A 23,733-nucleotide genomic window follows, 5' to 3' on the forward strand; every position below is an offset into this window, starting at 1 on the left:
TGTCTACTCAGGACTATATGAGAATTCTGCATACACCCAGTATAGACCTGAGGTTGTTCTGTTGGCAAGCTATTGTGGCTGATTTGGGAGTCTCACTGGCAGCAACCATAGGTGATGGATTTTCTGGGTAAAATTACCCCAAACAGGTCACATGATGACCAACTATGATTCTATCACACGTGCATGGGTCTTTATAACTTGTAACATGCTGATATGCATGTACTATCCTCTCTTATCTTCCCCACCTCATTGTGCTATGAGAACACCATCCTATGGATATGGAAACTCATGCTCATGAAAGTCTACCTTTAGGGGCTCCTGAGCATCCCTATTTCTTTCTAGATTGGTCATTTTCCCATCAGTTACCTCACTAGCCCCTCCATCCTCTACTACTGGGATCTTTCTCCCACTCTGTGCTCTTCCACTCCCTGCTAACTTCAGCTCAGTCCTCTGGACCCTTGCTGATGTACAACAAGGGAAGGAAAACAATGCAGGGGCAGGGCATCTAGTTTCTCTCTTCTCTTGCTTTCCAGTGATACAGACAGGTAATGAGCTTGGGCAAATCAGACCATCATCCATATTATCTCTTTGTCCCTCCACTGGCTTCTCTTAGGAATAAAAGCTTAAGCCTTTTTCCTACCCTGCTGGCTCTCATGCTACCCCATAACTTTTCTGACAGTCCCCAGAATGTTTAAAAGAAATGTCGGCCTTCATTCCTTGATGCCTTTTAATCTAGTTCTTGCTCTCTTAACTCAAGCTCGAGGGTCACTGATGCTGCTTGTTTGCCAGACTCAACAACACTGCCTAGTCCCCATCTTCCCTGTACCCTTCTGCATGCTGCTCACCATCATCCCTCTAGAAACTCCTCCCTTGGTGTATCAGGAGAGGCCAGGCTGTGCTATGTTACAAATGATCCCAGTGGTTTAAAGCAAAGACATGTGGTCAGTATAGCAGAGGAAAGAGAGCTCTCCAGTTTATCACACCAGCTTTGAAAGCCTGGCTGAAAGTGACGTATCACTTTCACTTATAACTCATTGACCGAAAAAAGTCATATGTTTCTGCTTCCTACAAGGAGAGTCAGGAACCCAGTCCCACCAGGCTTCTGGAAGCAGGACTATTTGATGAGCAGCACTCATGACTGCCCTACTTCATCGCCACCCTGACTCTTCCTACCTCTCTGGATGCCCCTTCTTTTTCTCCTTTCCTGGATACTTGGCCTTGTCTCAACTCTCAACTCTTAAATGCAGCATTCTCTGATATGTTTCAGTATGCCCTGTAAATTTTTTCCTCCTTCATCTACTCCAGTCCTTTTACTATAGCTTTCTTTGCAGACATCCCCCAAATATGTGTTTCCACTCTGACTTCTTTCCTGACTTCTGGCCTAAACTTCAGACATGTCCCAGACCAGACTATTTATCCTTCCTATCCAAGGTCAGCTCCTTGCACCTGTTTTCCTGCTTCAGAGATGCTGAAGGCCCAGACTGGTCTGTCTACTTGCAGCTTCCTTCCCACTGACCTTCTTCCACTGGGAGCAAGACTCTGTGATTTTACCCTTAGGACTCACAGCTGCGCTCCTGGTGCTCCTGGCGGTTGGAGTTCTAAGTCCCCAGTTCTGTGCCCTGCCAAGCAAAAAACTTGGATAGTCATAAATAGAGCCATTTAGCTCTAATAGGCTGAGCCCAAGTTGAGGGTGAGGCCTGGGAGAAAGAGTAGATCCAAGGAGCTCTTGGCACGTCCGGGGTTCTGTAATATGCTCTTTCCCCTATTGGCGAAGGCCTGATTGAGTTACGCCTGAGCAGCTGGGGAGCATTGCCTCAGATGCCTCCTGCAGCCCCGATGCCCTGGCAGTCCTTGTGTCAGCCTGCCTGCTGTCTGATTGGCCATGCGGAGCCTGGCCAGATGGCCGCTGGGCCCTGGCTGTGTGGGAGGTGAGAACTCCATGTCCCGGACCTGGCTAGCCCTTGCCTTGTAGGTGCCAGCTTTTGATTGGGAGATCCCAGGAGCTTGGATCTGTAATCGGAGGTTTCTGGGCCTGGGGTGAAGGAAAGAAGAGGCCCCCTGATTATTGGTGATTATTATAATTCACTTCTTCATGGTTGTCAGCCCTCCTGCCAGCAGGACAGGGGCAGTGGTGAGGTGAGATGTTGTCCTCCAGGAACCAGGGAGAGCAGCCTGTTCTGCTGTATGGTGGCCGGGTCCTCGGTCTGCTGGCTGGAGGTTGGGGACCGGAGGTCGGAGAACCACCAGAGGCAGAGAGCCTGTCTGCCTTGAATCTGCAGGGGAAGTACCTGGGCTCTAAGTGAGGGGCCTGTGTTCAGCCTGACTTGGGTTTTGGGGGGGCAGGCGTACTGCCTCTCTGGCCATAGGGGGAACTTGTTCTTTCTGGTTGGAACAGTTTCTCTGCAGCCTCCTTTCCACTGATGTCTCCCCCACTCACTCTGTCCCTGTCCCCATGGTCTCTGTGGCTTCTCCTTACAGGTGCCAGACATGTACTGCCACAGGGCCTTTGCTCTGGTTGTTCCCTTTGCCTGGAACACTGTTCTCTTCTGTTCATGTGGCTAATTCCTCACTTTGTTGAGTGTTTGCTCAAATCTTACCTTTCTGATGAGGCATACCCCAACCCCTTTTTAATTCTGCAAACACCACCCCCCAGTAGCACACCTAACCTCCCCTTACCCTGCTCTTTTTTCCTTCTCTATACCACTGTTGCCTTGCAACATACAACTTTAGTTCTTTTTTTAAAATTTAAATTCAGTTGGCCAACATATAGTACAACATCAATTTCAGATGTAGTGTTCAGTGATTCATCAGTTGCATATAACACCCAGTCCTCATCACATCGTGTGCTCTCCTTGATGTCCATCACTCAATTACCCTATCTCTACCCATCTTCCCTCCAGCAACCCTCAGTTTGTTTCCTAGAGTTAAGAGTCTCTCATGGTTTGTCTCCTCTGATTTCTTCCCATTCAGTTTTCCCTCCTGTCCCTTATGATCCTCTGCACTATTTTCTTATATTCCACAGATGAGTGAAACCATATACTTGTCTTTTTCCGATGGACTTATTTCACTCAGTGTAATACCCTCCAGTTCCATCCACGTCGATGTAAATGGTAGGTATTCATTCTTTCTGACGGCTGAGTAATATTCTGTGATATATGTATCTTCTTTAAACAACTTGAGTTCTACTACATATTTATTTGGCTTATTTTAAAATATCTTTCTCTCTTGGAAAGTAAGCCCCCCTAGGGGCAGGGATCTTTGTTCTGTTTACTATTAGAAGAGTGTCTGCTGCTCGGAAAATAAACGAATCTGTCAAAAGAAGATAGGAATGGTCGCTGAGCTCGCCTCATAAGGGTGTTGGAGAGCCCACTGGGTATGTCTGGAAGTAGGCTTTCCAGTAGATGAGGATCTGCTGTTTTTCAACTTCACTCTCAAACACTGAGGACTTACCACCAGGGGCATGAAGACAGAGAGACCCTGAAGTCCGCACCAGAGAGGAGGCCCCATGGAATAAACGTGTGGCACGGGCCCCAAGTGGAGCCGGGTGAGGCAGCGGCTCAAGTGGTGACGTCTGCCATATTCGGCGTCTAGATCTCTTGTGAGCTGAACCACTGGCGGCTTGTTAATAATGGTAGTTAATACATTGAAGTGTATAGTAGCTTTTTTGGGTAGGAGGGGGAGGGATGGAGTTACAGCTCCATGCTGGGAGGTGGTATGGCTGTAGTGAATCCCAGCTGTGCTGTAGCCTGCAGCCCACGGAAGTGTCCGGGCAAATGAATGACATATGTTTAGAGATTGAAAGAAGGTTGAAAAATCTCATGCCCCTCCCGGGGTCATGCCTCTTGGTAGGTTGCTCTGGGTTCAAAGTGCAGATTGGGAGAGCCATGGGGCTTGGTGTACATCGGCTAGCAAGTCCCCAGATCGCTTGCCTGTAGAGAGCAGCTACTTAAGACTCAGGCTTTTCTGCTGCATCCTGCACCTTTGACCTTCTTTCTTCCCCCGAGCCCATTGTACCCCAAATCTTACTTTCTCAACCCCCTGTTATCCAAGGCCCTGCCTTCTACACAGGTGTCGAATGTATGTAATCTGACCAGATTGTGAGTGTGGGATGGTGCTAAGCATTGTGATTTGCTGTCAAATGCAATCCCCGTTACCCTGGAAGAGGAGGCCCTACAGCTGAAAGTTGACCTAATCTTTACAGTCAGGAGGGAGTTTGCAGTGATTAAAGAGCCATTTCCTGCTGACATGTTGATACTAGCAGCTTCTAAGTTGTAGAGGAAAGGAGCCAACAGGCAGAGCCCTGAGAGAGTGGCTGGTCCTAGCTTGGGCAGTTTCCGGGATGGGGGCACTTGGCATGTGCTATCTCATGAGGCCATCTTGGTGCTTCCCTTTGCAGGGTGTGCACTCTTGGGGGTTGCTCACTGTCAAGGCCAATGTTGCAGGGCCGGGCTTAAGTCTGAGTAGACAGCTGCCATGTGTGAGTTGTGGTTACTTTCCAGCTCTTTGAAAGACTAGAGGACCCAGAAAGAAGAAAGCAGGTTTCCTTCTCCACGTGGGCTTATCCCAGGACAAGAAGGACTTAGGTACTCCATGGGGCCTTTTCTTAAATATTATTTATTTATTTATGCATGAGAGACACACAGAGAGAGGCAGAGACATAGGCTGGGGGAGAAGCCGGCTCCCCGCAAGGAGCCGGATATGGGACCCGATCCCAGTACCCCAGGATCACACCCTGAGCCGAAGGTAGACACTCAACCACTGAGCCACCTAGGTGTCCCTCCATGGGGTGGTCTTATACAAAGACAAAAAGGGTCCATGGGAGGCTAGACCTTAGATGAAAGCAAAGAGTGTGGGGAGAAAAATGGGAGTGTACCAGGATACTTTCAGATGCAAGTTAAAAAAAATCTAAACCCAAATTATCTTAAGCAAAGTAGGGGATTTATTATTGGCTTAATGTCTTCCAGAAGAGGTGTGGCTCAAATGGCATCTTCAGGGTTTTGTTCACTCAAGTCTTTGGCTATGCCCACCCCGCTGCCCCCCAAGCCTTGCTCGCACTGCTGCTGCCTTTGTTCCGTGGATAGCTCTGTCTTTGGGCTGCAGAAGATGGTGACCAACAGCCTTAGCCTTAGCTACATGTACTCTGGCTTGGCACCAACATCGGATCAAGGGACTTCATGTCCTCACTTATGGAGTGAAGACGTGAGACTGATGCCATGTGGTCATGTGACCATGCGGATCCCCGTGGTGACTGGGCTGGGCCAGGAGGGCATGGTGGTGAGGACACATCAACTGATAGCTCCATGACCACGTGGGTCAGAGCACCCACAATGGCAGCCACAATGCTCTACTTCCTCCGTCACTCCTCTCTTGGGCTTCTCTACCATTCCCCACAGCCAAGGGTTACTCGCTGTAGGTTAAAATGAGAAGGTAAAATTTTTATTTTTTTTTAAATGCATATTTATTTATTTATTTATTTATTTATTTATTTATTTATTTATTTATGATAGTCACACAGAGAGAGAGAGAGAGAGGCAGAGACACAGGCAGAAGGAGAAGCAGGCCCCATGCACCGGGAACCCGATGTGGGATTCGATCCTGGGTCTCCAGGATCACGCCCTGGGCCAAAGGCAGGCGCTAAACCGCTGCGCCACCCAGGGATCCCGAGAAGGTAAAATTTTTAAAGAATAAATGCAAACTTTTGCATTTCATATCAATTGCACATGTAGGAAAACAGCTGGGAATTTTTTCTATTTAGTTACTGCTGGATGACTCCAGTTTTCCTCCTCTTCAAACAGGTGTGTATGGCAGTTGTCTTGTACCCATCCCACCATTGTATGTTGGGGGTGTAGGGGACAGATATCATGTCACTTTGTTCATAGGTCTATAGATTGAGGCAATGTGGAAGAGGAGCCGCACCTGTGGGGTCACAATGGTATCTGGACTTGACTTAGAGAGACACCAGATGTCAAGCTGGGGACCTTGCTGGAGAGCATGGGGGCATTTTGTACATTGGAGGGATGTGAATTATTACAGCAGAGTTACTGTGTCTGTGCTAGAGTGTGTTTTCCACAGATACCCTTGATGATACTGAACTATCCCACATGTTCTGTTTGTAATGTGACCTGATGGCCCACCATTAAGAGGTAGAATCTTTTTAGTTTTTTTATTTTTTTATTTGTGAGAGACACAGGGTGGGGGGGGGGGGAGGCAGAGACACAGGCAGAGGGAGAAGCAGGCTCCATGCAGGGAGCCGGATGTGGGACTCAATCCCGGGTCTCTAGGATCATGCTCTGGGCCAAAGGTGGCGCTAAACCGCTGAGCCACCTGGGCCACCCAAGAGGTAGAATCTTTGTGGAACCTGGGTGGGCCTTTGCAACTCTTCTAACAGGTGGAGTGTGGGGGCATAGTGCTATGGACTTTCAAAGATTTCATAAAAGTTGTTAAGGCCAGCTTCCACTGGTCCTTCCACTGTTGGAACTTGCTGCGGGGAAGCTCAGGCCACATGGAGAGGCTGCATGTGGGTGCTTTGGTCAGTAGCCCCAGCATCAATCACCAGACATCTATCTGAGTGAGGAAGTCTGGTCTCCAGCTCCAGGCACCATCTGCCTACAACCACATGAGAGATTCTCAGAGAGAAGCACCTCATCAAGGTACCAGCCTCCAAAACTGAAAGAGATGATGATGATGATGGTGATAAATGATCATTGTTTTATGTCACAAAGCTTGGAGTTTGATTCGACATAGTAAGTTACTAGAAGGGTTGATGTGAAGATATCAGGAGGAATTTCAGCTGTTTGCAAACTTGAGATGGACTTGGGCCATGACTACCCAAACAGCTAAAATGCTTTTTAAGAACAACAGTTTAGGTTGCAAGGAGTCTCCCCTGTGTGTGTGGTTAATTAGGGAAGTCAAAGTAGGCATTAAACAGGTGGTTAAATTTTTGAGGTAGAAGAACACAGTTAGTGGGACACTTTGGCTAACAGTATTATAGAAGACATCGCCAGAAAGATCTAATATTTCTCAGAAACTCTCCTTTGCAGAATGGAGATGTAGGAATAGAATTGCCAGTTCTTAGTTTCCTGTGTCATCTGATTAAGTTGAGGTCTTGCTTTGGAGGAAAATAGCTACATAAACCTTTCTGGGGATTCCATCAGTTCTCACGACTGGCATCTTTTTTTTTTTTTTTTTTTAGATTTTATTTCTTTATTTGAGAGAGAGTGAAAGAGAGCATGAGTGAGGGGAGGGGCAGAGGGAGAGGAACAAGCAGATTCCCTGCTGAGCAGGGAGCCTGATGTGAGGCTTGATCCCAGAACCCCGAGATCATGGCCTCAACTAAAGTCAGACGCTTAACCGACAGAGCCACCCAGTCGCCCCATGACTGGAGTTGTTTTTGCTGATGATCTATTAGGACTCTGACCCCACAGAGCTGAGCTCCCCTGCTCTCACTGTTTATTCTCACTGCTGTTAGCACCCACCCTGTGTGACTTAGGCCTCATGTAGCATTTGTTTCCACTGTCCCCGGGACACATGCATTGGTGGGGAGTCAAGGCTGCACACTCTCTGGCCTCACTTTTCCTGGCTGCCTTTCCCACCTGCAGCCTTCCAGAAGAACTGGAACTGGGCTCCATGAATATGCCATAACTTCTCTCGGGCCCTTGCCAAGGCCCTTCCTTCCTTCTGCTGGAAATGTGATTGCCTCTGCTTTCTTTTCTTTCCCTCCCTCCCCGTTCCCTGACCCTCTACAGGAAACACACCTCTCCCACATTTATTCATCTTCATCTACCAATGCTTAGTCACTTCTCAGACCTCCATGAAGAAGCTCCTTCCTCCAGGAAGGCTTTCATAATGCTGCCAGGACTGCTTCCCTTATCACACATTTCACTTTTTTTGTAATTGGTTGATGGTTCCTTTATGAAGGTGACCAACTGAAGGCAGGGACTGTGTTTGGCTCATCTCAGGATGTGCTTTTGTCAGTCTTAGGTCCCTTACCAGCCTAGGACCTCCCTTAGGTGGGGGCCAGGCTTTCTCTTTATACACCACGAGCATGAACATGTGGTAGGGCTTCATGAAGCTTGTCAACTGACCAACTGGGAAGTTCTACAGAGAGCATTCCAAGACCTAATCATGTATAAGGTTGTCAGTCTAGCATAATGGATGAAAAACCTGGTTGAGCCATGGCTCCTTGGCATTGCAGCCATGGAGGTGGGCTGCTGGGATCTCCTGGGGGGAAGAACCTGTGGAAGAGCAGTGAGGAGGGTGGTTGGCTGACAGCCTCCAGCTGTGGCACCTTTGGGATCCTTCACAGTGTTTGAGCCTAGGTTGCTTTCAACCTGGGCTTCCTTCAGCCACTGGCTGAGTGCTGTAGGTATACCGGCCCCTGGACATTTCTGCTCAGGGGCCCTGGGCAGGGGCCCTAGGACTCTCCCCCAAAGGCAGTCTTTGCACTGGAGGTACTGGAGGTACTGGAGGTAGTCTTTACAAGTGTCATACCTGAGGCTTTTCTGCTAGTTTTGCACCCTGGTCCCTGTATCTTTCACAGGCATTATCCCAATAAATCCTTCACATCTATCTTGTCTTGGCATCTGTGTCTCAGAGGCCAACTAGCACACTCTGTGACACAAGACAAGCTTCATAACCAGTCTGGGCCTCAGTTTCCTCATATATAAAATGAACATTGTAAAAGCCATGATTTCATGGTTGGATAGTGATAATTAATTACCTGTTAATGACATATTAAGTGATATGTGTTTTTTTTTGTCACAAAATAAGTACTCAAAATGGCAGCTATGGTGACCTAATACCCATAAACCAAAATATTTGGTGGTTCCCAAGAGCATGTGTTTCTCATCTGTTTATACTCAGCATCTAGCACCCAGCACCCAGCTCAAGATCTAGCACATAGTAGATGCTTAGTAAAAGCTTGATGGAGCCAATGGAGGTCAGTGATGCTAAGCAGTGTTTCTCAGCTGGAACAGCAAATTTCTGAACCAGTCTTTGTGAGAGGATCTCCTTCCAGAGCAGAACCCACTTGAGTGAAGACTCCTATCAGCTGAGCCAGGATGAGGGGAAAGTCAGAGCCACCTTTGGGCTCCTTTGTCCTGGTGAGTCCTGCCAGCAGGTGGGTTTTCAGACCCCATAGCTAGCTGTCTCATCATATGGCAGGGAGAAGATGCTTCTGTGGGAAGATGCCCTTCATGCCCCTCCTGGAAAAGACCAGGCGCTGGTGCCCCTTCTGGTGTGCTGGGCCAAATACATCTCAGAAAGTGTGTGCAGGTGCACTGGTCTCAGGATGACACTTGACCTTGAGTCAGAGTCCCTCCATGGATAGGAAGTAACTATTCTCAGGATTTGGCTTTCCAAGGAGTTAAAGGGAACCAATAGAATGGAAACCAAGAAACATCCCCTTGTCTGCAAGGTCACAGGTGGTGTTCTGTGGGACCAGTTTTGTGGTTTAGGATCCCTGAGCCCGGACATCTATCCCACTGGAGGTCCACTAGCTGCTGAAACCCAACACAAATCTAACCCCCTGGGCCTGTGGGCAGAAAATGCTGCAGACTTAAGTGGCTTCCATTAGCTGTCCTTTGGACAGTGCTTTTATGGGTTGAATATTTGGAGGTAACATTGAGTATAGATGTTGCAAAGAGAATTTTTACCTGGGCACCTTTTCTAGCACCAGGCTTGCCCAAGCTGACCTTTCTGACTTAGAAATAAAAGCTGTGTTTCACCTTGGGAACTTGGCATGGAGTCTCAGAGAGTCAAAACCTCAGGGAAAATGCAGCTCCTGTTTACTGAGGACTTCCCTTGTGTTTGAGGCTGTGCTAAACACTTGGGAGTTGTTGTTTCCAATAAATACTCCCAGCAGTTCCAGGGGGCTGGGAAGGGGCAGGAGGATCCACAGTTTACAGATGGGGACCTAACTGAGGTGGAGACAGAATGACCAGGGGAGGCCACAGAACTGGGAAAGCCAGAGTTTCAAGACCTGTGGCTTGATTCTCAATGTGCTGCCTCTGCCTGTCAATATACTCAAGGGAAAGGAAGCCCGGGCCAGCAGAGCATCATTTAGTATATCAGAGGAACATAGGAGTTAACTCAAAGAGCTGTCAGTGGCCAAAGCTGGAACAATTCGAACAAGAAAATAAAGCTGTATTGAATTGTTACTGATACAAACAGCTGAATACAAAAAAATCTGTGCAGAAGAATTCTGAATAATTTATGTAGAAAACCCTTAAAGAGATGGAACATACACACACCCCTGAAGTGTGGACTGTGCATAGTGACTTCCTTCCAAAGGAGGCAGAAGGGGGCACATAGAGGAACTTTATGGTGGAGAAACAAGACAAATATGGCCCCAGTCTGGGAACCAATGTCAACACCAATGGTGATAAGTCAGGTTCATAGCATTTAGATATGATGTGATGGAAATGACACGTTACCTCTATAGGCTTCCTCTCAGGGGCCCACAACCCCAGTCGAATCATGGAAACACCATCAAACAAATCTAAGTAGAGGTCATTTAACCAAACACCTGACCAGCACTCCTCAAAACTGTCAAGGTCATCCTGAACAAAGGAGGTCTGCGAAACCACTACAGCAAGAGTTGCCCAGCAAGATACAGTGACTCAGAGTAGCGTGGTGTCCTGGATGGGATCCTGGCTTGGAAAAACTCATTGGGTAAAAGCTAAGGAAATCTGAATCAAGTATGGGCTTAAGATAAAAGTACAATATCACTATTAGCTCATTAGTTGTAACACATGAACCATACTCACAGACGATGTTAATACTGGCGGAAGCTGGGTGTGGAGTAGACAGGAAGTCTGGGTGGTCTTCACCATTTTTTTCTGTAAATCAAAGATTGTTCTGAAAAATAAAATTTATTTAGAAAAAAACCCCACCATAACAGGTTAAGAAAGAGACTGAAGAAGAAAGTAGAAACCTCTGTATTTTAGTACATTTAATAGCATGTTTTTGTGGTTTTTTTGAACAGGGGCCTGTGTATTCATTTTGCGGTGACTGGGCCCTGCAAATGATGTAGCTGGCCTTGGTGCCAGACGTCCAAGCTGCCACTGATCCTGGAGGCAGAGTGGGGTTTTCCAAGGTCGTAATATTCTCTGTTGGGCCTTTCTCGGCCAGAGCTACTACAGCATAGCAAGATTGTTCTGGGGGAGGAAGAGTTCTCTTCAAGAGGGTATAGCCTGGGGGCCTTGCCCACTAGTCGAGAATATCCTGGGACCTCTGAGGGGTGGCTCATTTAGTTAAGTGTCTAACTCTTGATTTCAGCTCAGGTCATGATCTTGGGGTTGTGAGATCAAGCTCCGAGTTGGTCTCTGTGCTAAGCATGGAGCCTGCTTGGGATTCTCTCTCCCTCTGTCCCTCCCACCCCCCTCATGTGCCTGTGCATTATCTCTCTCTCTCTCTCCAAAAAAAAAAAAAAAAAAAAAAGAATATCCCCAGAGCCCAACTGAGGTGCACTTGCTGGGGCAGGGCATGACGACATGATGCTGGGCACCATGGAGGGGAATGCCCAGCAGGACAGGAGCTAGGCTTTGCTCTCTAGGTCTCTGTGGCTTCAGCAGAAAGGTGAGAAGACATTCTCCTTGACAAATATGGCCAATGACTGGCTTGGTGGGCAAGGAAGGATCAAAAGGAATGTCAAAAATATATGAAAAGGAATCACATGCTCCTGGGGGTCGTGGTTACGAAAGCTTCCAGGGGGAGGAGAGCAGAGGTAGCTGCAGAGCCCTGATGAATGGACAGAACTCAACAGCTGAGATCAAATCCAAGCCATGGTTCTCCAGGGTAAAGGGGCTTAAGTCGAGAAGGAGCAGGGAGAGGCTGCAGAAATAGGTTTGGGAGAAACAAAGTGTCTTGAAAGTCCAGCTAAGCAGTTGGGACTGGAAGACACCTCAACTTTTGAGCAGGGCAGTGACATGGTCATATCTGTGGTTTGGAGAAGCTCCAGGTACGCATGGAGGGTTTCATTAGAGGAAGGGACAATACGAGTATTGAAGTTCCGTGGGCCTGTTGGAAGAGGGTGAGATCAGAACCAGAGTCATTGTCTCCCTGTGTGCTATATACGTAGGCGCCCTGTGGTAGACCGAAGTCTGTTTTACACTGTCTTCAAATTGTCCGCAGACAGTGCATCTCCTAGAGAAGCCACTTGATAAGGAAAGCTCCTGATCCAGTTGGCCCACCTGTACTGGCCCAGCCTGCCCTGCTTCCTAGGGCCTCCTCGTCCCACTAGTGGCCCCTGGGGAGGAGTTGTGGTAGGCTTGCCTTCAGCCGGGCCAGGCCAGCCTAAGTGAGACTTCACCATGGCACTGTTAGTAGTTGGGCTGGGAAATGGAACTGGTGGTACCAAGCCCTGGGGGATGAAGGACAGCCATTTATTTCCAGGGTGCCCTCCAAGGAGCCGCTGGGGAGGGCAGGCACCCACCTTTGATGGGCTCCTGGTGTGTAGAGCAGTTCCAGAGCCCAGCTATCAGTTCAGCAGCTGCAGGCCTTCCAGGACCCTCGAGGCTCTCCAGCTCCCTCCTGTCAGCATCTCCAGGCCTCCCCACATCCCTGCCCTTTGGAATTCCAGCTCTCCGAGCACACTACACCTGTTGCCTTCACAACCCTGTCTGATGTTCCTCCCTGTAAATCTTGCTAACCCATCAAGGGCCAGACCCAAGCTCTTTTCTGAGGAAGCTTCACTTGGCCTCCAGACCACAGGGCTGTGTGTATCCCCAAGGGCCATCTGTCCATATCTCACCAGTTACCCCATGCAGTTCAGGCTCTTATAGAGTTTACATAGGGAGCTCCCTGAGGGGAGAGAGGGCAGGACAAGGTTATCCCACATCTCCATTTCCTACCTTTCAGGGACTGTGGGTCCTGGCTGAGAGGATGCTGGCAGTACTCTAGCATTCTCGATCAGGATTCATTTGTGCTCCTGCAAGCTTCACATGAGTGGAGGTTGGGGTCAGAGGGCTGAGATGTTTGACTGCTGGGTGGTTTGGGGTCTTTCCTCTACCTTTGGGCTTACCTGGACCCCTTCCCCCTATTCTCTGTCATGCCCCATTTCCTTCTCTCTCATCAGGTGCCTGTCAGCTGCTAACTTAATGCTACCAGGCAGGAGACCCAAAAGCTGCTGAGTTCTCTCTTGTCTTTTGATGCCAGGGCCTCATTTGGATCCCTGAATGAATTCCTTCCTGTCACTTTATGGGATCTCCCTCTGCTTTTCCAGAGGCCTTTGGGGGCAAGTGCCCCAAGGTTGTACTGTATGAGGACAGGAGTTTGGCTTGGGTGGAGAGGTCTTTAGCATCCCTTGAAATTTTCTTCTATCTTAATCCACTTACTCAACAAATACTGTTTGAATTTTGTATCTCATACTTGGCATTAAGAATACAGGGGTTAAAAAGACAGTTCCTACCCTCTAGGTACTTGTACTCTAGTAGTGCAGAAAGACAGACAACATAATTTTCAGACAATGTCATAGGTTTTAGAGGCTTTAGGAGCACAGAAGAATAGCTTCTCACCCAGTCTTGGTGGGTCAGGAAATGCTTCCCTGAGGAAGTATGGCTGAGGCCAGTAGTGACATTTCTCTGACTAGGGGTGCCAGTCCAGGCCTTGGTCCTGTTCTCTTGGAGCAAGCTCTGGAGAGGACCAGGGAGGCCCCGAGGGGCCCTGAGCTTGGAGAACATCAGGGTGGGGGGAGGAATAAATGGGGAAGGGAGGTAAATGCAGTGCTGAGTGCAGTTACCAGCACCAGGGCCCCGGTCAGGATGGATGGGTGGCCCAGCTGCCTGGGCACTGAGCCTGTGTGCTGCTGGCCAGCCTCCCATCTATCTTTCCTTTGCCTCAGGACAAGGCTGGGCTCATGTGGGGGTCTGAGTGACCCCAGCTGGAATTGGAGGGCCCAGAGCCATCAGCCTGGCCTGGCCTTTGTCATCCGCTCCCTGGCAGGGTCACGATGGTAGAACTGCTTGTCCTGCCACATCTAAGACAGAATAGGGGGTAGTGCCGACCTGCCAGCCCAGCGTCTTTCCACTTCCCTCCCTGGATCTGAGCAAGTGAGAACAAACACAACAAACTTTTAGTTCACCCTCAAGGGGTTTTGATCTTGACCTGCCAAGGCCATTCCTGGGCACTCTGTGCTGCTCTTTTTAGCCAGATCACTGTTTGTGCAGAGAGAAGTTGAAGATCCGGTGTGGATACCCTGAGCTCGGCTCTGGGGAATGTTCTGGAGGCACCATGCCAGAGTGCTATACTTTCGGGGCTCCATAGATGTTCAAGAGCCATGGACTTTCAGGGCTAGAAGTGTCTTTGGGGGCATCCCCGGCCAAATCCCTTCCATGGGGCTTCCCAGCAGGGATCCCATACCCCCTGGAATCAGAAACTAGAATCCCTTGGTATGGTTTCAAATTATCCACTGAGGGGTTCAGATCATCCCCTCCCTGGATGTGGGGAAGAGAGTGTGACCTAACCGTGTTGTGCTGGAGGGGACACATGATTGGAAACCGCAGTCAGTGCATCCTTCATCTGCCAGCCCCTGCCCAGATGCCTCTGGTTATGGGCCTTCCCACCACACCAATGGTGGATGGCTTAATTGTTTGTGAATTTGTATCACTGATTCTGGAGGAATATTGGAGGGAGAAATACAACCTTTAAAGTGAGACTGGATTTTCATCTCCCTTCTTTTTTTTTTTAAGATTTTATTTATTTGTTCATGAGAGACACACAGAGAGAGGCAGGGACATAGGCAGAGGGAGAAGCAGGCTCCCCGTGGAGAGTCCAGTGCAGGACTCGATCTCAGGATCCCAAGATCACACCCTGAGCCGAAGGCAGATGCTCAGCCACTGAGCCACCCAGGTGTCCCTTTTATCTCTCTTATGCTGTTGAATACATATATATCCTTGTCAAGATACTTATCACTTCTAAGAACCACCTTCCCTATCTGTGAAATGGGTATAATGATGCCTACCTCTCAGAGTTGTCGGGATTACAGTGAGTGTAAATGAGTGTCAAGATCTTGTCCTAATACCTGGCTTGTCACTGGGTGTCTGTCCCTGTCCTCAGTTCTCTTGAGCTCCAGAGCACTGGTGGGCTTCCATGTCTGTGAGGTTGTGCTGCAGGTGTGTGAATTCCTCACCTACCTTCTGATTTCTGCTAACAAATGGAAACGTCCAGGCATTTTAATTAAACACACAGAACAGGCCCAGCCAGTGTATATTTGTCTGTTTGGGCTGCCATCACGAAGAACCACATACCAGGAGGCCTAAACAACAGGAACTTATTTTTCTCATAATCCCAGAGGCTAGAGGTCCTAGGTCAGGATGTCATATGTCAGCAGGGTTGGTTTCTTCTGAGACCTCTCCCTGGCTGGAAGGCAGCCATCATTTCCTTGTCTCTTCACATGGTCTTCCCTTTGTACATGTCTGTGTCCTGATCTCCTCTTCTTAAAAAGGACACCAGTACATAGGATTAGGGCCCACCCTAATGACTGCATTTAAATTTAACTACCTTTCTAATCTAAAGCTACCTCTACCTCTAGAGACAGTCACATGCTAAGATACAGCCCATGACAAGATGTTACAGGAAAACCCAGATGTTTAAGGTAGTTGAGTCGAAGTGACAAGCTGAACACGATCCATTTTGGTCTGTTCGTCATTGAGTTGCCTGGTGGTCCTGTCTCGAGGCCCAGCTGGGTGGAAGCTGCCCGTCCTGGGCCTGGGCCACTGGCAAAGCTTAGCAGAGTGTGGGCAGTTCTGCCCTTGCAACTGTATGGCCGTGGAGTACGTTTCCATCACTGACACTTTGAAATGTTTTATAGGGCTAATTCCTGCTTGTCAGCAGCCACATGTCTTCATCAGCTACTCATTCATTTCTGTAAAGGCTTCTGACACTTCTGACTAGCTCCAGAGCATTTGGTGTGGCATAGACATGAACGCGCTCTCAAATCCAAGTGCACTCGCACCCTGGGACGGGGCCAGAATCCCCGACTTCTTCCATTATTCTTAGTCTTGAAATGGTGGGAGCAGGCATTTCAAAACCAGACTTGGGTTTTTGCAAACATACTTTGGCCTTCCTGCCTACCTATTTTTATTTCCTTCGTATTTGGAAAGAGAATTCCCAGACAGGGGCCTGGGAATCAGGGCTGTTCTCAGGTCAGTCGGTTCATTCCCTTCTCGCCTCTGCCTTTGCCAGGGAAGCGATGCTTTGACTGTCTGCACTGTGGTTTCCCCACCTCTCATTCGATGGTCACCCCACCCAGCGAAGGGCCTGCTGGTGGTGGCTCTGGCTTCAGGAGCCATTCCTGCATTCTCGCAATCCTGGTCCTCCTTCCAGATGAGCTGAGGCTCAGGGCTGTGGAGGCAGCTCCCCAGGTGGAGGGAATGTCTAGACCTGGGTATTGTCCCATTGTTTCAATTGGATTTATGCTCCTTGCATACCTGTCCATCCTCCCAGGCCCTGCAGACTAGCAGGCTGGGAGCTGCCAATGTCATCCAGACTCTGCGTCAGGGAAGTGGGCAATTCTTAGCCCCATTGGTAGCTCTTAATATTCTTTCCACCTTATTGGATGTCCAGTGGCTGAGGCCACCAGAGCATAGACGTGGCTCCTTTCCTCTCAGCCATGTACCACAGGAGACGCGAACCCAGACAAAGGCTCCATGCCCTGCCGTGTCTTTCCTGGATGTAAAGCCTCTCTTACCTGCCTTTGGTGGTGCCTCAGGGATGTCATCTGTGAGTAGAGGCAGAGGGTCATTTGTTTTTTTCACTGTATGGAGACAGCTTTGGCAGCAGTGGGTGTTTGAGTGAAGACTGACCCTCAGTGTGGGGGGGGGGGTGTTTCTGTAACCTCCATCCATCAGCAGGAGTGCTTGGGTGTGAGTGACAATGAAATAGCCCAACACATTTGTTTGGCTTTTATAAACAATTTGTTTGAACTTTTTTTTTTTCTTTCTTGCTGTGCATTTTCTAGAGACAGGCAACGATGCTAGCTTGTCTCATCACCTCTAGCTCTTTGCAGTGGTGGTGTGCTTGAGAGTCAGTGTGCATTTATGTAATGAATCATAAATGTTAATTTCCTTTTCAGGAAAAAAACCACTAAATGTCCACCTACCTGCACCCTAACCAAATTCAGTGGAATGAGCACCTTACCTGTCTTGACGGGAGGAGTAGAGGCCAGTAGCAAACCTTGTACTTGGGAAAGGATTAGCATCAGCAGTAGGGACTGTGCCATCTAGAACTCTCTCAGATATGGCCAGTTCATGGTGAAGTCCCCTGAAACCATGGCAGGCCAGGGCCAGGTGAGAGGTCTTAGGAGGGCGTAGCCAGGAGAATCCTGGGGTGGACATTATGATGTGGTCAATCTCAGCACACTGTAAGGATTGACTTCCTCCTGCAAAGCTGTTCAGCATGGATAGGGAGCAGTCAGAGGCTGGGTTGTATGTGGGGACCCTATATACTGGGCACATCTCTTTGCCCTTGAGCATCCTCTTGAGATTTTAAGTTTAGCCTGGAGCACAGCAACTGAGCTGTTGCTATTGCTGAGAATCCTTCCTCCTTCCCATCCTTTTTCCTTCTTCCTTCCTTGGGAGTTTCCCTTTCTCTATTTGTTAATCCCCCTGGGGACAGGATTCTCAGAGACAGTCACAGAAAGTCACAGTTTCGAGGTATAACTGGTTGGTGCTCAGACACACAGTACAGAGAGGCAGAGAAGGGCGTGATAACTGCAACCATCTCCTATGCAGATCTCTCCTGTGCCAGGAGCTTTGTGAGAATGACTCTAGTCCTCACCACCGCCCCATGGGGGATGCATCATAATTGTTGATTGCAGAAACTGGCAATGATATTCACTGGTAAGTAGCGGCTAGGATTTGATTTTGAAGTTCTCGATCATTTCATACAGATTTTCATAGGCTCAGAATGTATGATTTCAGTGGAGGGCTTACTCAGAAGCACGTGAACCCACATCTTTCATTTTAGAAATAAGGAATCTGAGGCCCAGAAAAGGGAGGGAGACTTTCCTAAAGCCATCATGCTAGAGAGTAAAAGAGAAGATATTAGAACCTGGATCTCCACTAGAGTTGCAGTCTAGTGGAATGTTAGGATCCTAGCTTTAAAATGGGATGTTCCAGATTGCCACAACTGTTGTGTACTATTTCTGATGCTTATTGTCTTTGGCAGCTTTACACTGACATGAATGAATTCTATATGAATTTTTGAAGTTATTTTAGAATATATTTTATACATTGTTCATAACATATTTATATAGTCAAGTGAAACCTAGAGCAATAGCTTCTGCTTTTTTGGCTGTGCCCCTACATTTTTCATTGTGTCTCATTATACACATATGTGCATATATATACATTATATATAGAACTGAAACATATGTTTTCCAAAATACCCTCACTCTGTGTGATACACTTTGAGATTTTCTCTTCTCATCTACTGTATATTCTATTTTGTTAAAAATCTGCTGTTTGTGAACCATCTAAATTGATTTCACGACGTATTAATGGTTCATGACCCGGTTTGAGACACCATGACCTAAATAGTGTCTTAATCAGACATGGTTTTAAAAAAAGTCGTTACAGAGGCTATATAAAGTTGCCAATTATCTTTGGTCGTAAATGTTAAAAATAGTAAGCTTTGCGTTTGATCGCATCAAAAAAGGAATTGAATACATGTAAAAAAATCAAATGGCACAGGCTCAGATTCTCTCCAGACCACAGCTGATCTGTGATGCTCCTGGTAACGTGTGATACTGAGTTTTCTTCTCTGCCTTGATTTCTGAATTAACTGGAAAAAGCTCAAGATACAAACAAGAGAGCTTGTTATAGCCACAAGGCAGCAAGCCCAGAGCTGGCCTCTCCTTTCCCCAGGCACACTGCCTCTAGTCTAATGTTCTAGGAATTTACCAAGGTGTGTACATTGAATACTCATTCTTATGCTACTGTGTAGTTAAGGTCTGATGCTTTATTTATTTATTTATTTATTTATTTATTTATTTAAATGATTTTTTTTTTTTTTCTAGAGAGACAGAAAACGTGAATGGGAGGAAGAGCAGAGGGAGAGGGAGAATCCTGAAGCAGATTCCCTGCTGAGCTCAGAGCCCGACTCAGGGCTTGATGCCAGGACCCTGAGATCATGACCTGGGCCAAAACTTAAAGTCTGACACTTACCTGACTGAAACACCTAGGTGCCCCAGGTTTGATGCTTTATAAGCTCCTAGGAGCATGAATGACTCTCAACACTCCTCCAAAAGCTTGTACTATGTCAAGGATACTGTCAAATCCCTTCAGTTTGCCCTATGCTATTCTGTACACCCTCCTCTGTTTTAGTCCTTTTTCTCTGACAGAGGAAACTGAAGTAGTGCTCCCACTGACTCCTGAAATGGCTCTTTCCATTGATAAAATGGCCTTCTAGCTCACAGCAGCCAACTTTTCTTTCACTCCTTTTAGGATCCATCCATCCATCTATCTACCTACCCGAAAGTGCCTGGAGTTAGGCAAGTCCCCTCTTAGAAGTCAGTATTTAGGGGATCCTTGGGTGGCTCAGTTGTTTAGCGCCTGCCTTCAGCCCAGGGTGTGATCCTGGAGTCCCGGAATTGAGTCCCACATTGGGCTCCCTGCGTGGAGCCTGCTTCTCCCTCTGCCTGTGTCTCTGCCTCTCTCTCTCTATCTCTGTCTCTCATAAATAAATAAATAAAATCTTAAAAAAAAAAGAAGTATTTAAGTCAAGACCTGATTGAAGGAGGCAGTCATATGCAGATCTGCAGAACAACATCTCAAGAAGAAAGAATGGCCAATGAGAAGCCCTAAGCCAGAAAGAAGTCTGGCATATTTAAGGACTGAAAGAAGGCCAGGTTGGCTGGAGCAAGATAGCCATGAGGAGAATGGTGTTCAGTGAGGTTGGAGAATCGGGTGGTAATTAAAACATGAAGGAATCAGCATGGCATAGATGCTGACCAATCAGAATGGGCATAGCTAATTAAGTTTGCATAGAGGCCAAACTATGCAGCGTTTGTGGGTCATCGTAAGGAGTTTGGTATTTATTGTGTCATGGTGGGAACTCATTGGAAAGCCTTTCAAAGAGGAACCACACAATCAGATTTAAGATTTAAAAAGACTCATCTCTAAAACAACAATGAGATCCTGCTCGCTACACACCTAAGAATGATCCAAAACACTGACAACACCAAATGCTGGAGAGGATGTGGCACAACAGGAACTCCATTTATCACTGGTTGGAATGCAAAATGGTACAGAAGATAGCTTGGCAGTTTCTTACATAACTAAACATATTCTAACCATATGATCTAGCAATTGTGCTCCTTATGTCCATACCAAAAAAAAAAAAAAAACAAAAAACCCACACATAGATGTTTATTGTAGCTTTATTCATAATTGCTAAAACTTGGAAGCAACCAAGATGTCCTTGGTAGGTGACTGGATAAATAAACTGTGGTTCATCCAGACAATGAGATATTATTCAGTGCTAAAAAGAAATGCGCTGTCAAGCCATGACAAGACTGGGAGGAAACTGAAGAGGTGCATATCACTGAGAGAACAGGCCCAGTCTGAAAAGGCTACAAATTGTAGGATTTCAACTATATAACATTCTGGAAAAAATGAAACCATGGATACAGCAAAAAGATCAGGGATGGAGGAAGAGATGAATAAGTGCAGCACAGAAACCTTTCAGGGCCGTGAAACTATTATGTATGCTACTATCGTGGTGGGTACGTGTCATTGTAGATTGTCAAAACCAAGAGGGAACTCAAATATAAACTTTGGACTTGGGGTTATCAAGATGTCAATGTGAGTTGACCAGTTGTAACAAATGTGCCATTCTGGTGGGGGGTGTTGATAGTAGAGGAGGCTGCATGTATATGGTGGAGGCAGGTGGTATATGGGAACCCTTTGTACTTTCTGCTCAATTTTGCTATAAACCTAAAACTTCTCTAAAAAATGAAATGTCTGTTTTAAAAAGTTAAAAAAGCCATGCTAGTTGCTGTGTAAAGAGTGGATTAGGTGGGGGCAAGAGAGGAGGCAAGGAAGCCAGTTAGAAGGACCTTATAGTACACTAGATAAGAGTCCTTCGTGGCTTAGGCCAATATTTTAATGATAAAAAAGGGAAGAAGTTGTCAAATTTGGGATACATTTGGAGGTAACATTACCAGAACTTGCTAATGAATCAAATGTGGAGTATGAGAGAAGTAAAGGCAAGGGAGCAACCCTTCAGGTTTAGGTCTTTCCAGGTTGTTGTCATGCAGAGTGATACAGAGCAATGGGGGGCAAAGAGGATACCTATTCTCTTCTACACCCTTTAGGCTTGTAGAGAAGAAACAGCTTCTAGCTGAGAGGATTCTAGAAGTGATGTTTCAGGGTACAGCAAGGACAAGATGGGGGAGAGAATGTCCCCAAAGGAGGTGATGGGCAAGCAGACTTTTGAAGGAGGGAATCTGTTAACTAGTAGATAAGACAGTAAGGGCTTTCTATACAAGAGGAACCCCTTGTGCAAATTGTTCAGAAGCAAGAAAAAGCATGACATGTAGAGCTCTTAGACATGGATTTTGGGTGGATATGGAGTGGGAGTGGCAAGCTGAGAGAGAGGACTTGGGCTGCCATGTTGAATAGCTGGTACTTGAGGGGCCTTTAGAAGGCCTTCAGCAGGGGAGTAACACTGCCTTTCAGGAAAACCGGGCTTTGGTCAGAGTATGAGGGATTTGGGACCCTACTGGAGGCATGGAGGTTGGTTAGGAGGCTGTTTCAATTGTCTCTAGAGATAACTAGGAGGGCCTGTCTCTCTGGTGGGAATATTTTGACTCTCTGTGCCTGTCTCAGCTGCTTTTGGATAAATTCTAAGGCCAAGTATTCCTACATATATTTAAAGGATGGACTCACTTTAATTGCTTACTGAGAAGTGGACTGACTGCATTTGGGAAACAGGGTGGGTGTCTACTTCCAGGGAAATTGAAGAGAGAAGAAAGAGGAATGCCATAGTGGATTTTTCTTCTCATTTCATCTCCTGGATGGGAGTTCAGGCTTCCAGAGACAAACAAGCACAGAAGAACAATGGATTTGAGGTAGGGGAGAGAAGAGAGGGTTGCAGGAGGGAGGGTGGCATCTTGCTGGGCACAGATGTGAACAAGACTCAGTTGGGCTTCTTCCATGTGTTTCAGTGTTGTTCAGTGTAGAATTGTGGCCTGCAGTTTGTCTGTCACTAGGCTGACACCGCCCCTCTGGCCCCCACAGTTCCTAGCTAGTGGGACGTTTCTTGGGTTATTTGCTTCCAGCAGTAATTTTTCAGAAGGCTTTATTCTCCCCATAACCCCGGTATCTGGGGCCATGTTGGTTAGTAAGCTATTCAAATCAGTTTGTCATGTTGGAGTTTTAAATGACAAAAGGAAGGCACTGGGGTTCCTTCTTCCTCAAAAGCCAGTCACAAGCAGGGATTCAAAAGTGAATATCGCCTCAGCAGTCTTGTGTGACTCTCTGTGTCCTGCCCACCATCCTCTGGGCTCAGTTTCTGAAAGCCTCTCCCTCTTGCTGCTCTCAGGCAAGAGTTCCCTGAACTGTACCTTGTGCTCTACGTGTTGAAGATGGGTCCCTTGCCTTAGTTTAGAGTGGGACAAGTTACCTGAGGGCCCTGGAGGCCAAACAGCAGGGTTTGAATCTTAAAGGAGGTGGAAGTCACATATATATATGAGGGACGTGACATGACTGGAGCCTGGCACCTCCTCCGGGACAGCCCCTGAGGAAGAAGCTGTGACCTTTGCATGGGATCCTGGGCAGCCTGCCATGGCGCCTTCTCTAGGCCTCAGGGAAGTACTGTTTGCTGGATGGGAAAGTAGACTCTGTCTCCCTTGGGCTGAGGTCATTATTAGTGATAATGTGGCCCCAGGGACTAACGCTACACATGAGCCAGCCACACACTTTACTCAGGCCAAGGGCTCCAGTGTCTTCCTCAGGCCCTTGACCTAGAATTGCAGCTGCTTATAAGCCACAGCATAATTTGCCTCATTTGTTTTGCTTCAGTATCCTTGGGCATCAGGAGATAGCCATGGAGCTGTCCCAATTATAAAGTCCAGGTCTGTAGATTCAAGGCTGGACTCAAATCTTGGCATGGAGGCCACTCTGCCAGTGGCAGGTGCTGTGACCTTCCCTGGCATGAGCAGCTCTCCCAAAGCTGGAAATAGTCTCAGAGCCAAGGCCTGGTCAACCTGGAGCTACTTTCTGGTGGCCAAGATGTCATTTTGATACACATGTCCCCCTGCCTCTCTTTATCCTTAGTTGCACTACACGAAGCCACATGTCATTTACCACACCACACCACACCAACAGATCCCACCTAATACATGCCCCATGGTTACATGCACACACACCACATCCATATATACATAAACATCTCATAATCTTTTATATCTCACAGAGCTCATAGAGCACACAGACCTCATCCAAAGTCTCAGATACGCCCACATCACACTGTAGCCTGTGTCCTTCCATGTACCATACGCACCACGCCACACATGGGCCCTGTTGTACCCGTAATGTGCCTCACCTGCAGGATCCAACACTACCACACACACACACACACCACTCCCTTGTGGCACCATATAGAAGGTACCACGTCATCAGGGGGCCGATAAGTGGTCTCCACCAGCTGCCACCTGCCCCTAGCCACACTTTGCCCAACTTCTTGCCAGGGCACTGGTTGGCTGCCTGCTGGCAGGCCTGGCCAAAATTGTCA

The 23,733-nt window shown here is 47.5% G+C and overlaps 1 protein-coding gene and 1 long non-coding RNA gene across 3 annotated transcripts in view; both read left to right on the plus strand.

Annotated features, from left to right (window-relative positions):
- The window catches only part of OSR1 (odd-skipped related transcription factor 1), a 363,752-nt gene that overhangs the window by 67,446 nt on the left and 272,573 nt on the right, over nt 1–23,733 (plus strand).
- LOC144281184 (uncharacterized) lies at nt 1,715–20,872 on the plus strand. 2 transcript variants are annotated; one of them, XR_013349665.1, is made up of 4 exons: nt 1,715–1,928; nt 3,023–3,110; nt 17,730–17,837; nt 19,016–20,872. It is a non-coding gene; the product is annotated as an uncharacterized LOC144281184 (long non-coding RNA). The 2 variants fall into 2 exon arrangements; XR_013349664.1 differs by lacking the exon at nt 1,715–1,928 and adding an exon at nt 1,960–2,068.

This window comes from Canis aureus, chromosome 12 (assembly GCF_053574225.1).
Source record: "Canis aureus isolate CA01 chromosome 12, VMU_Caureus_v.1.0, whole genome shotgun sequence".
Classification (NCBI taxonomy): domain Eukaryota; kingdom Metazoa; phylum Chordata; class Mammalia; order Carnivora; family Canidae; genus Canis; species Canis aureus.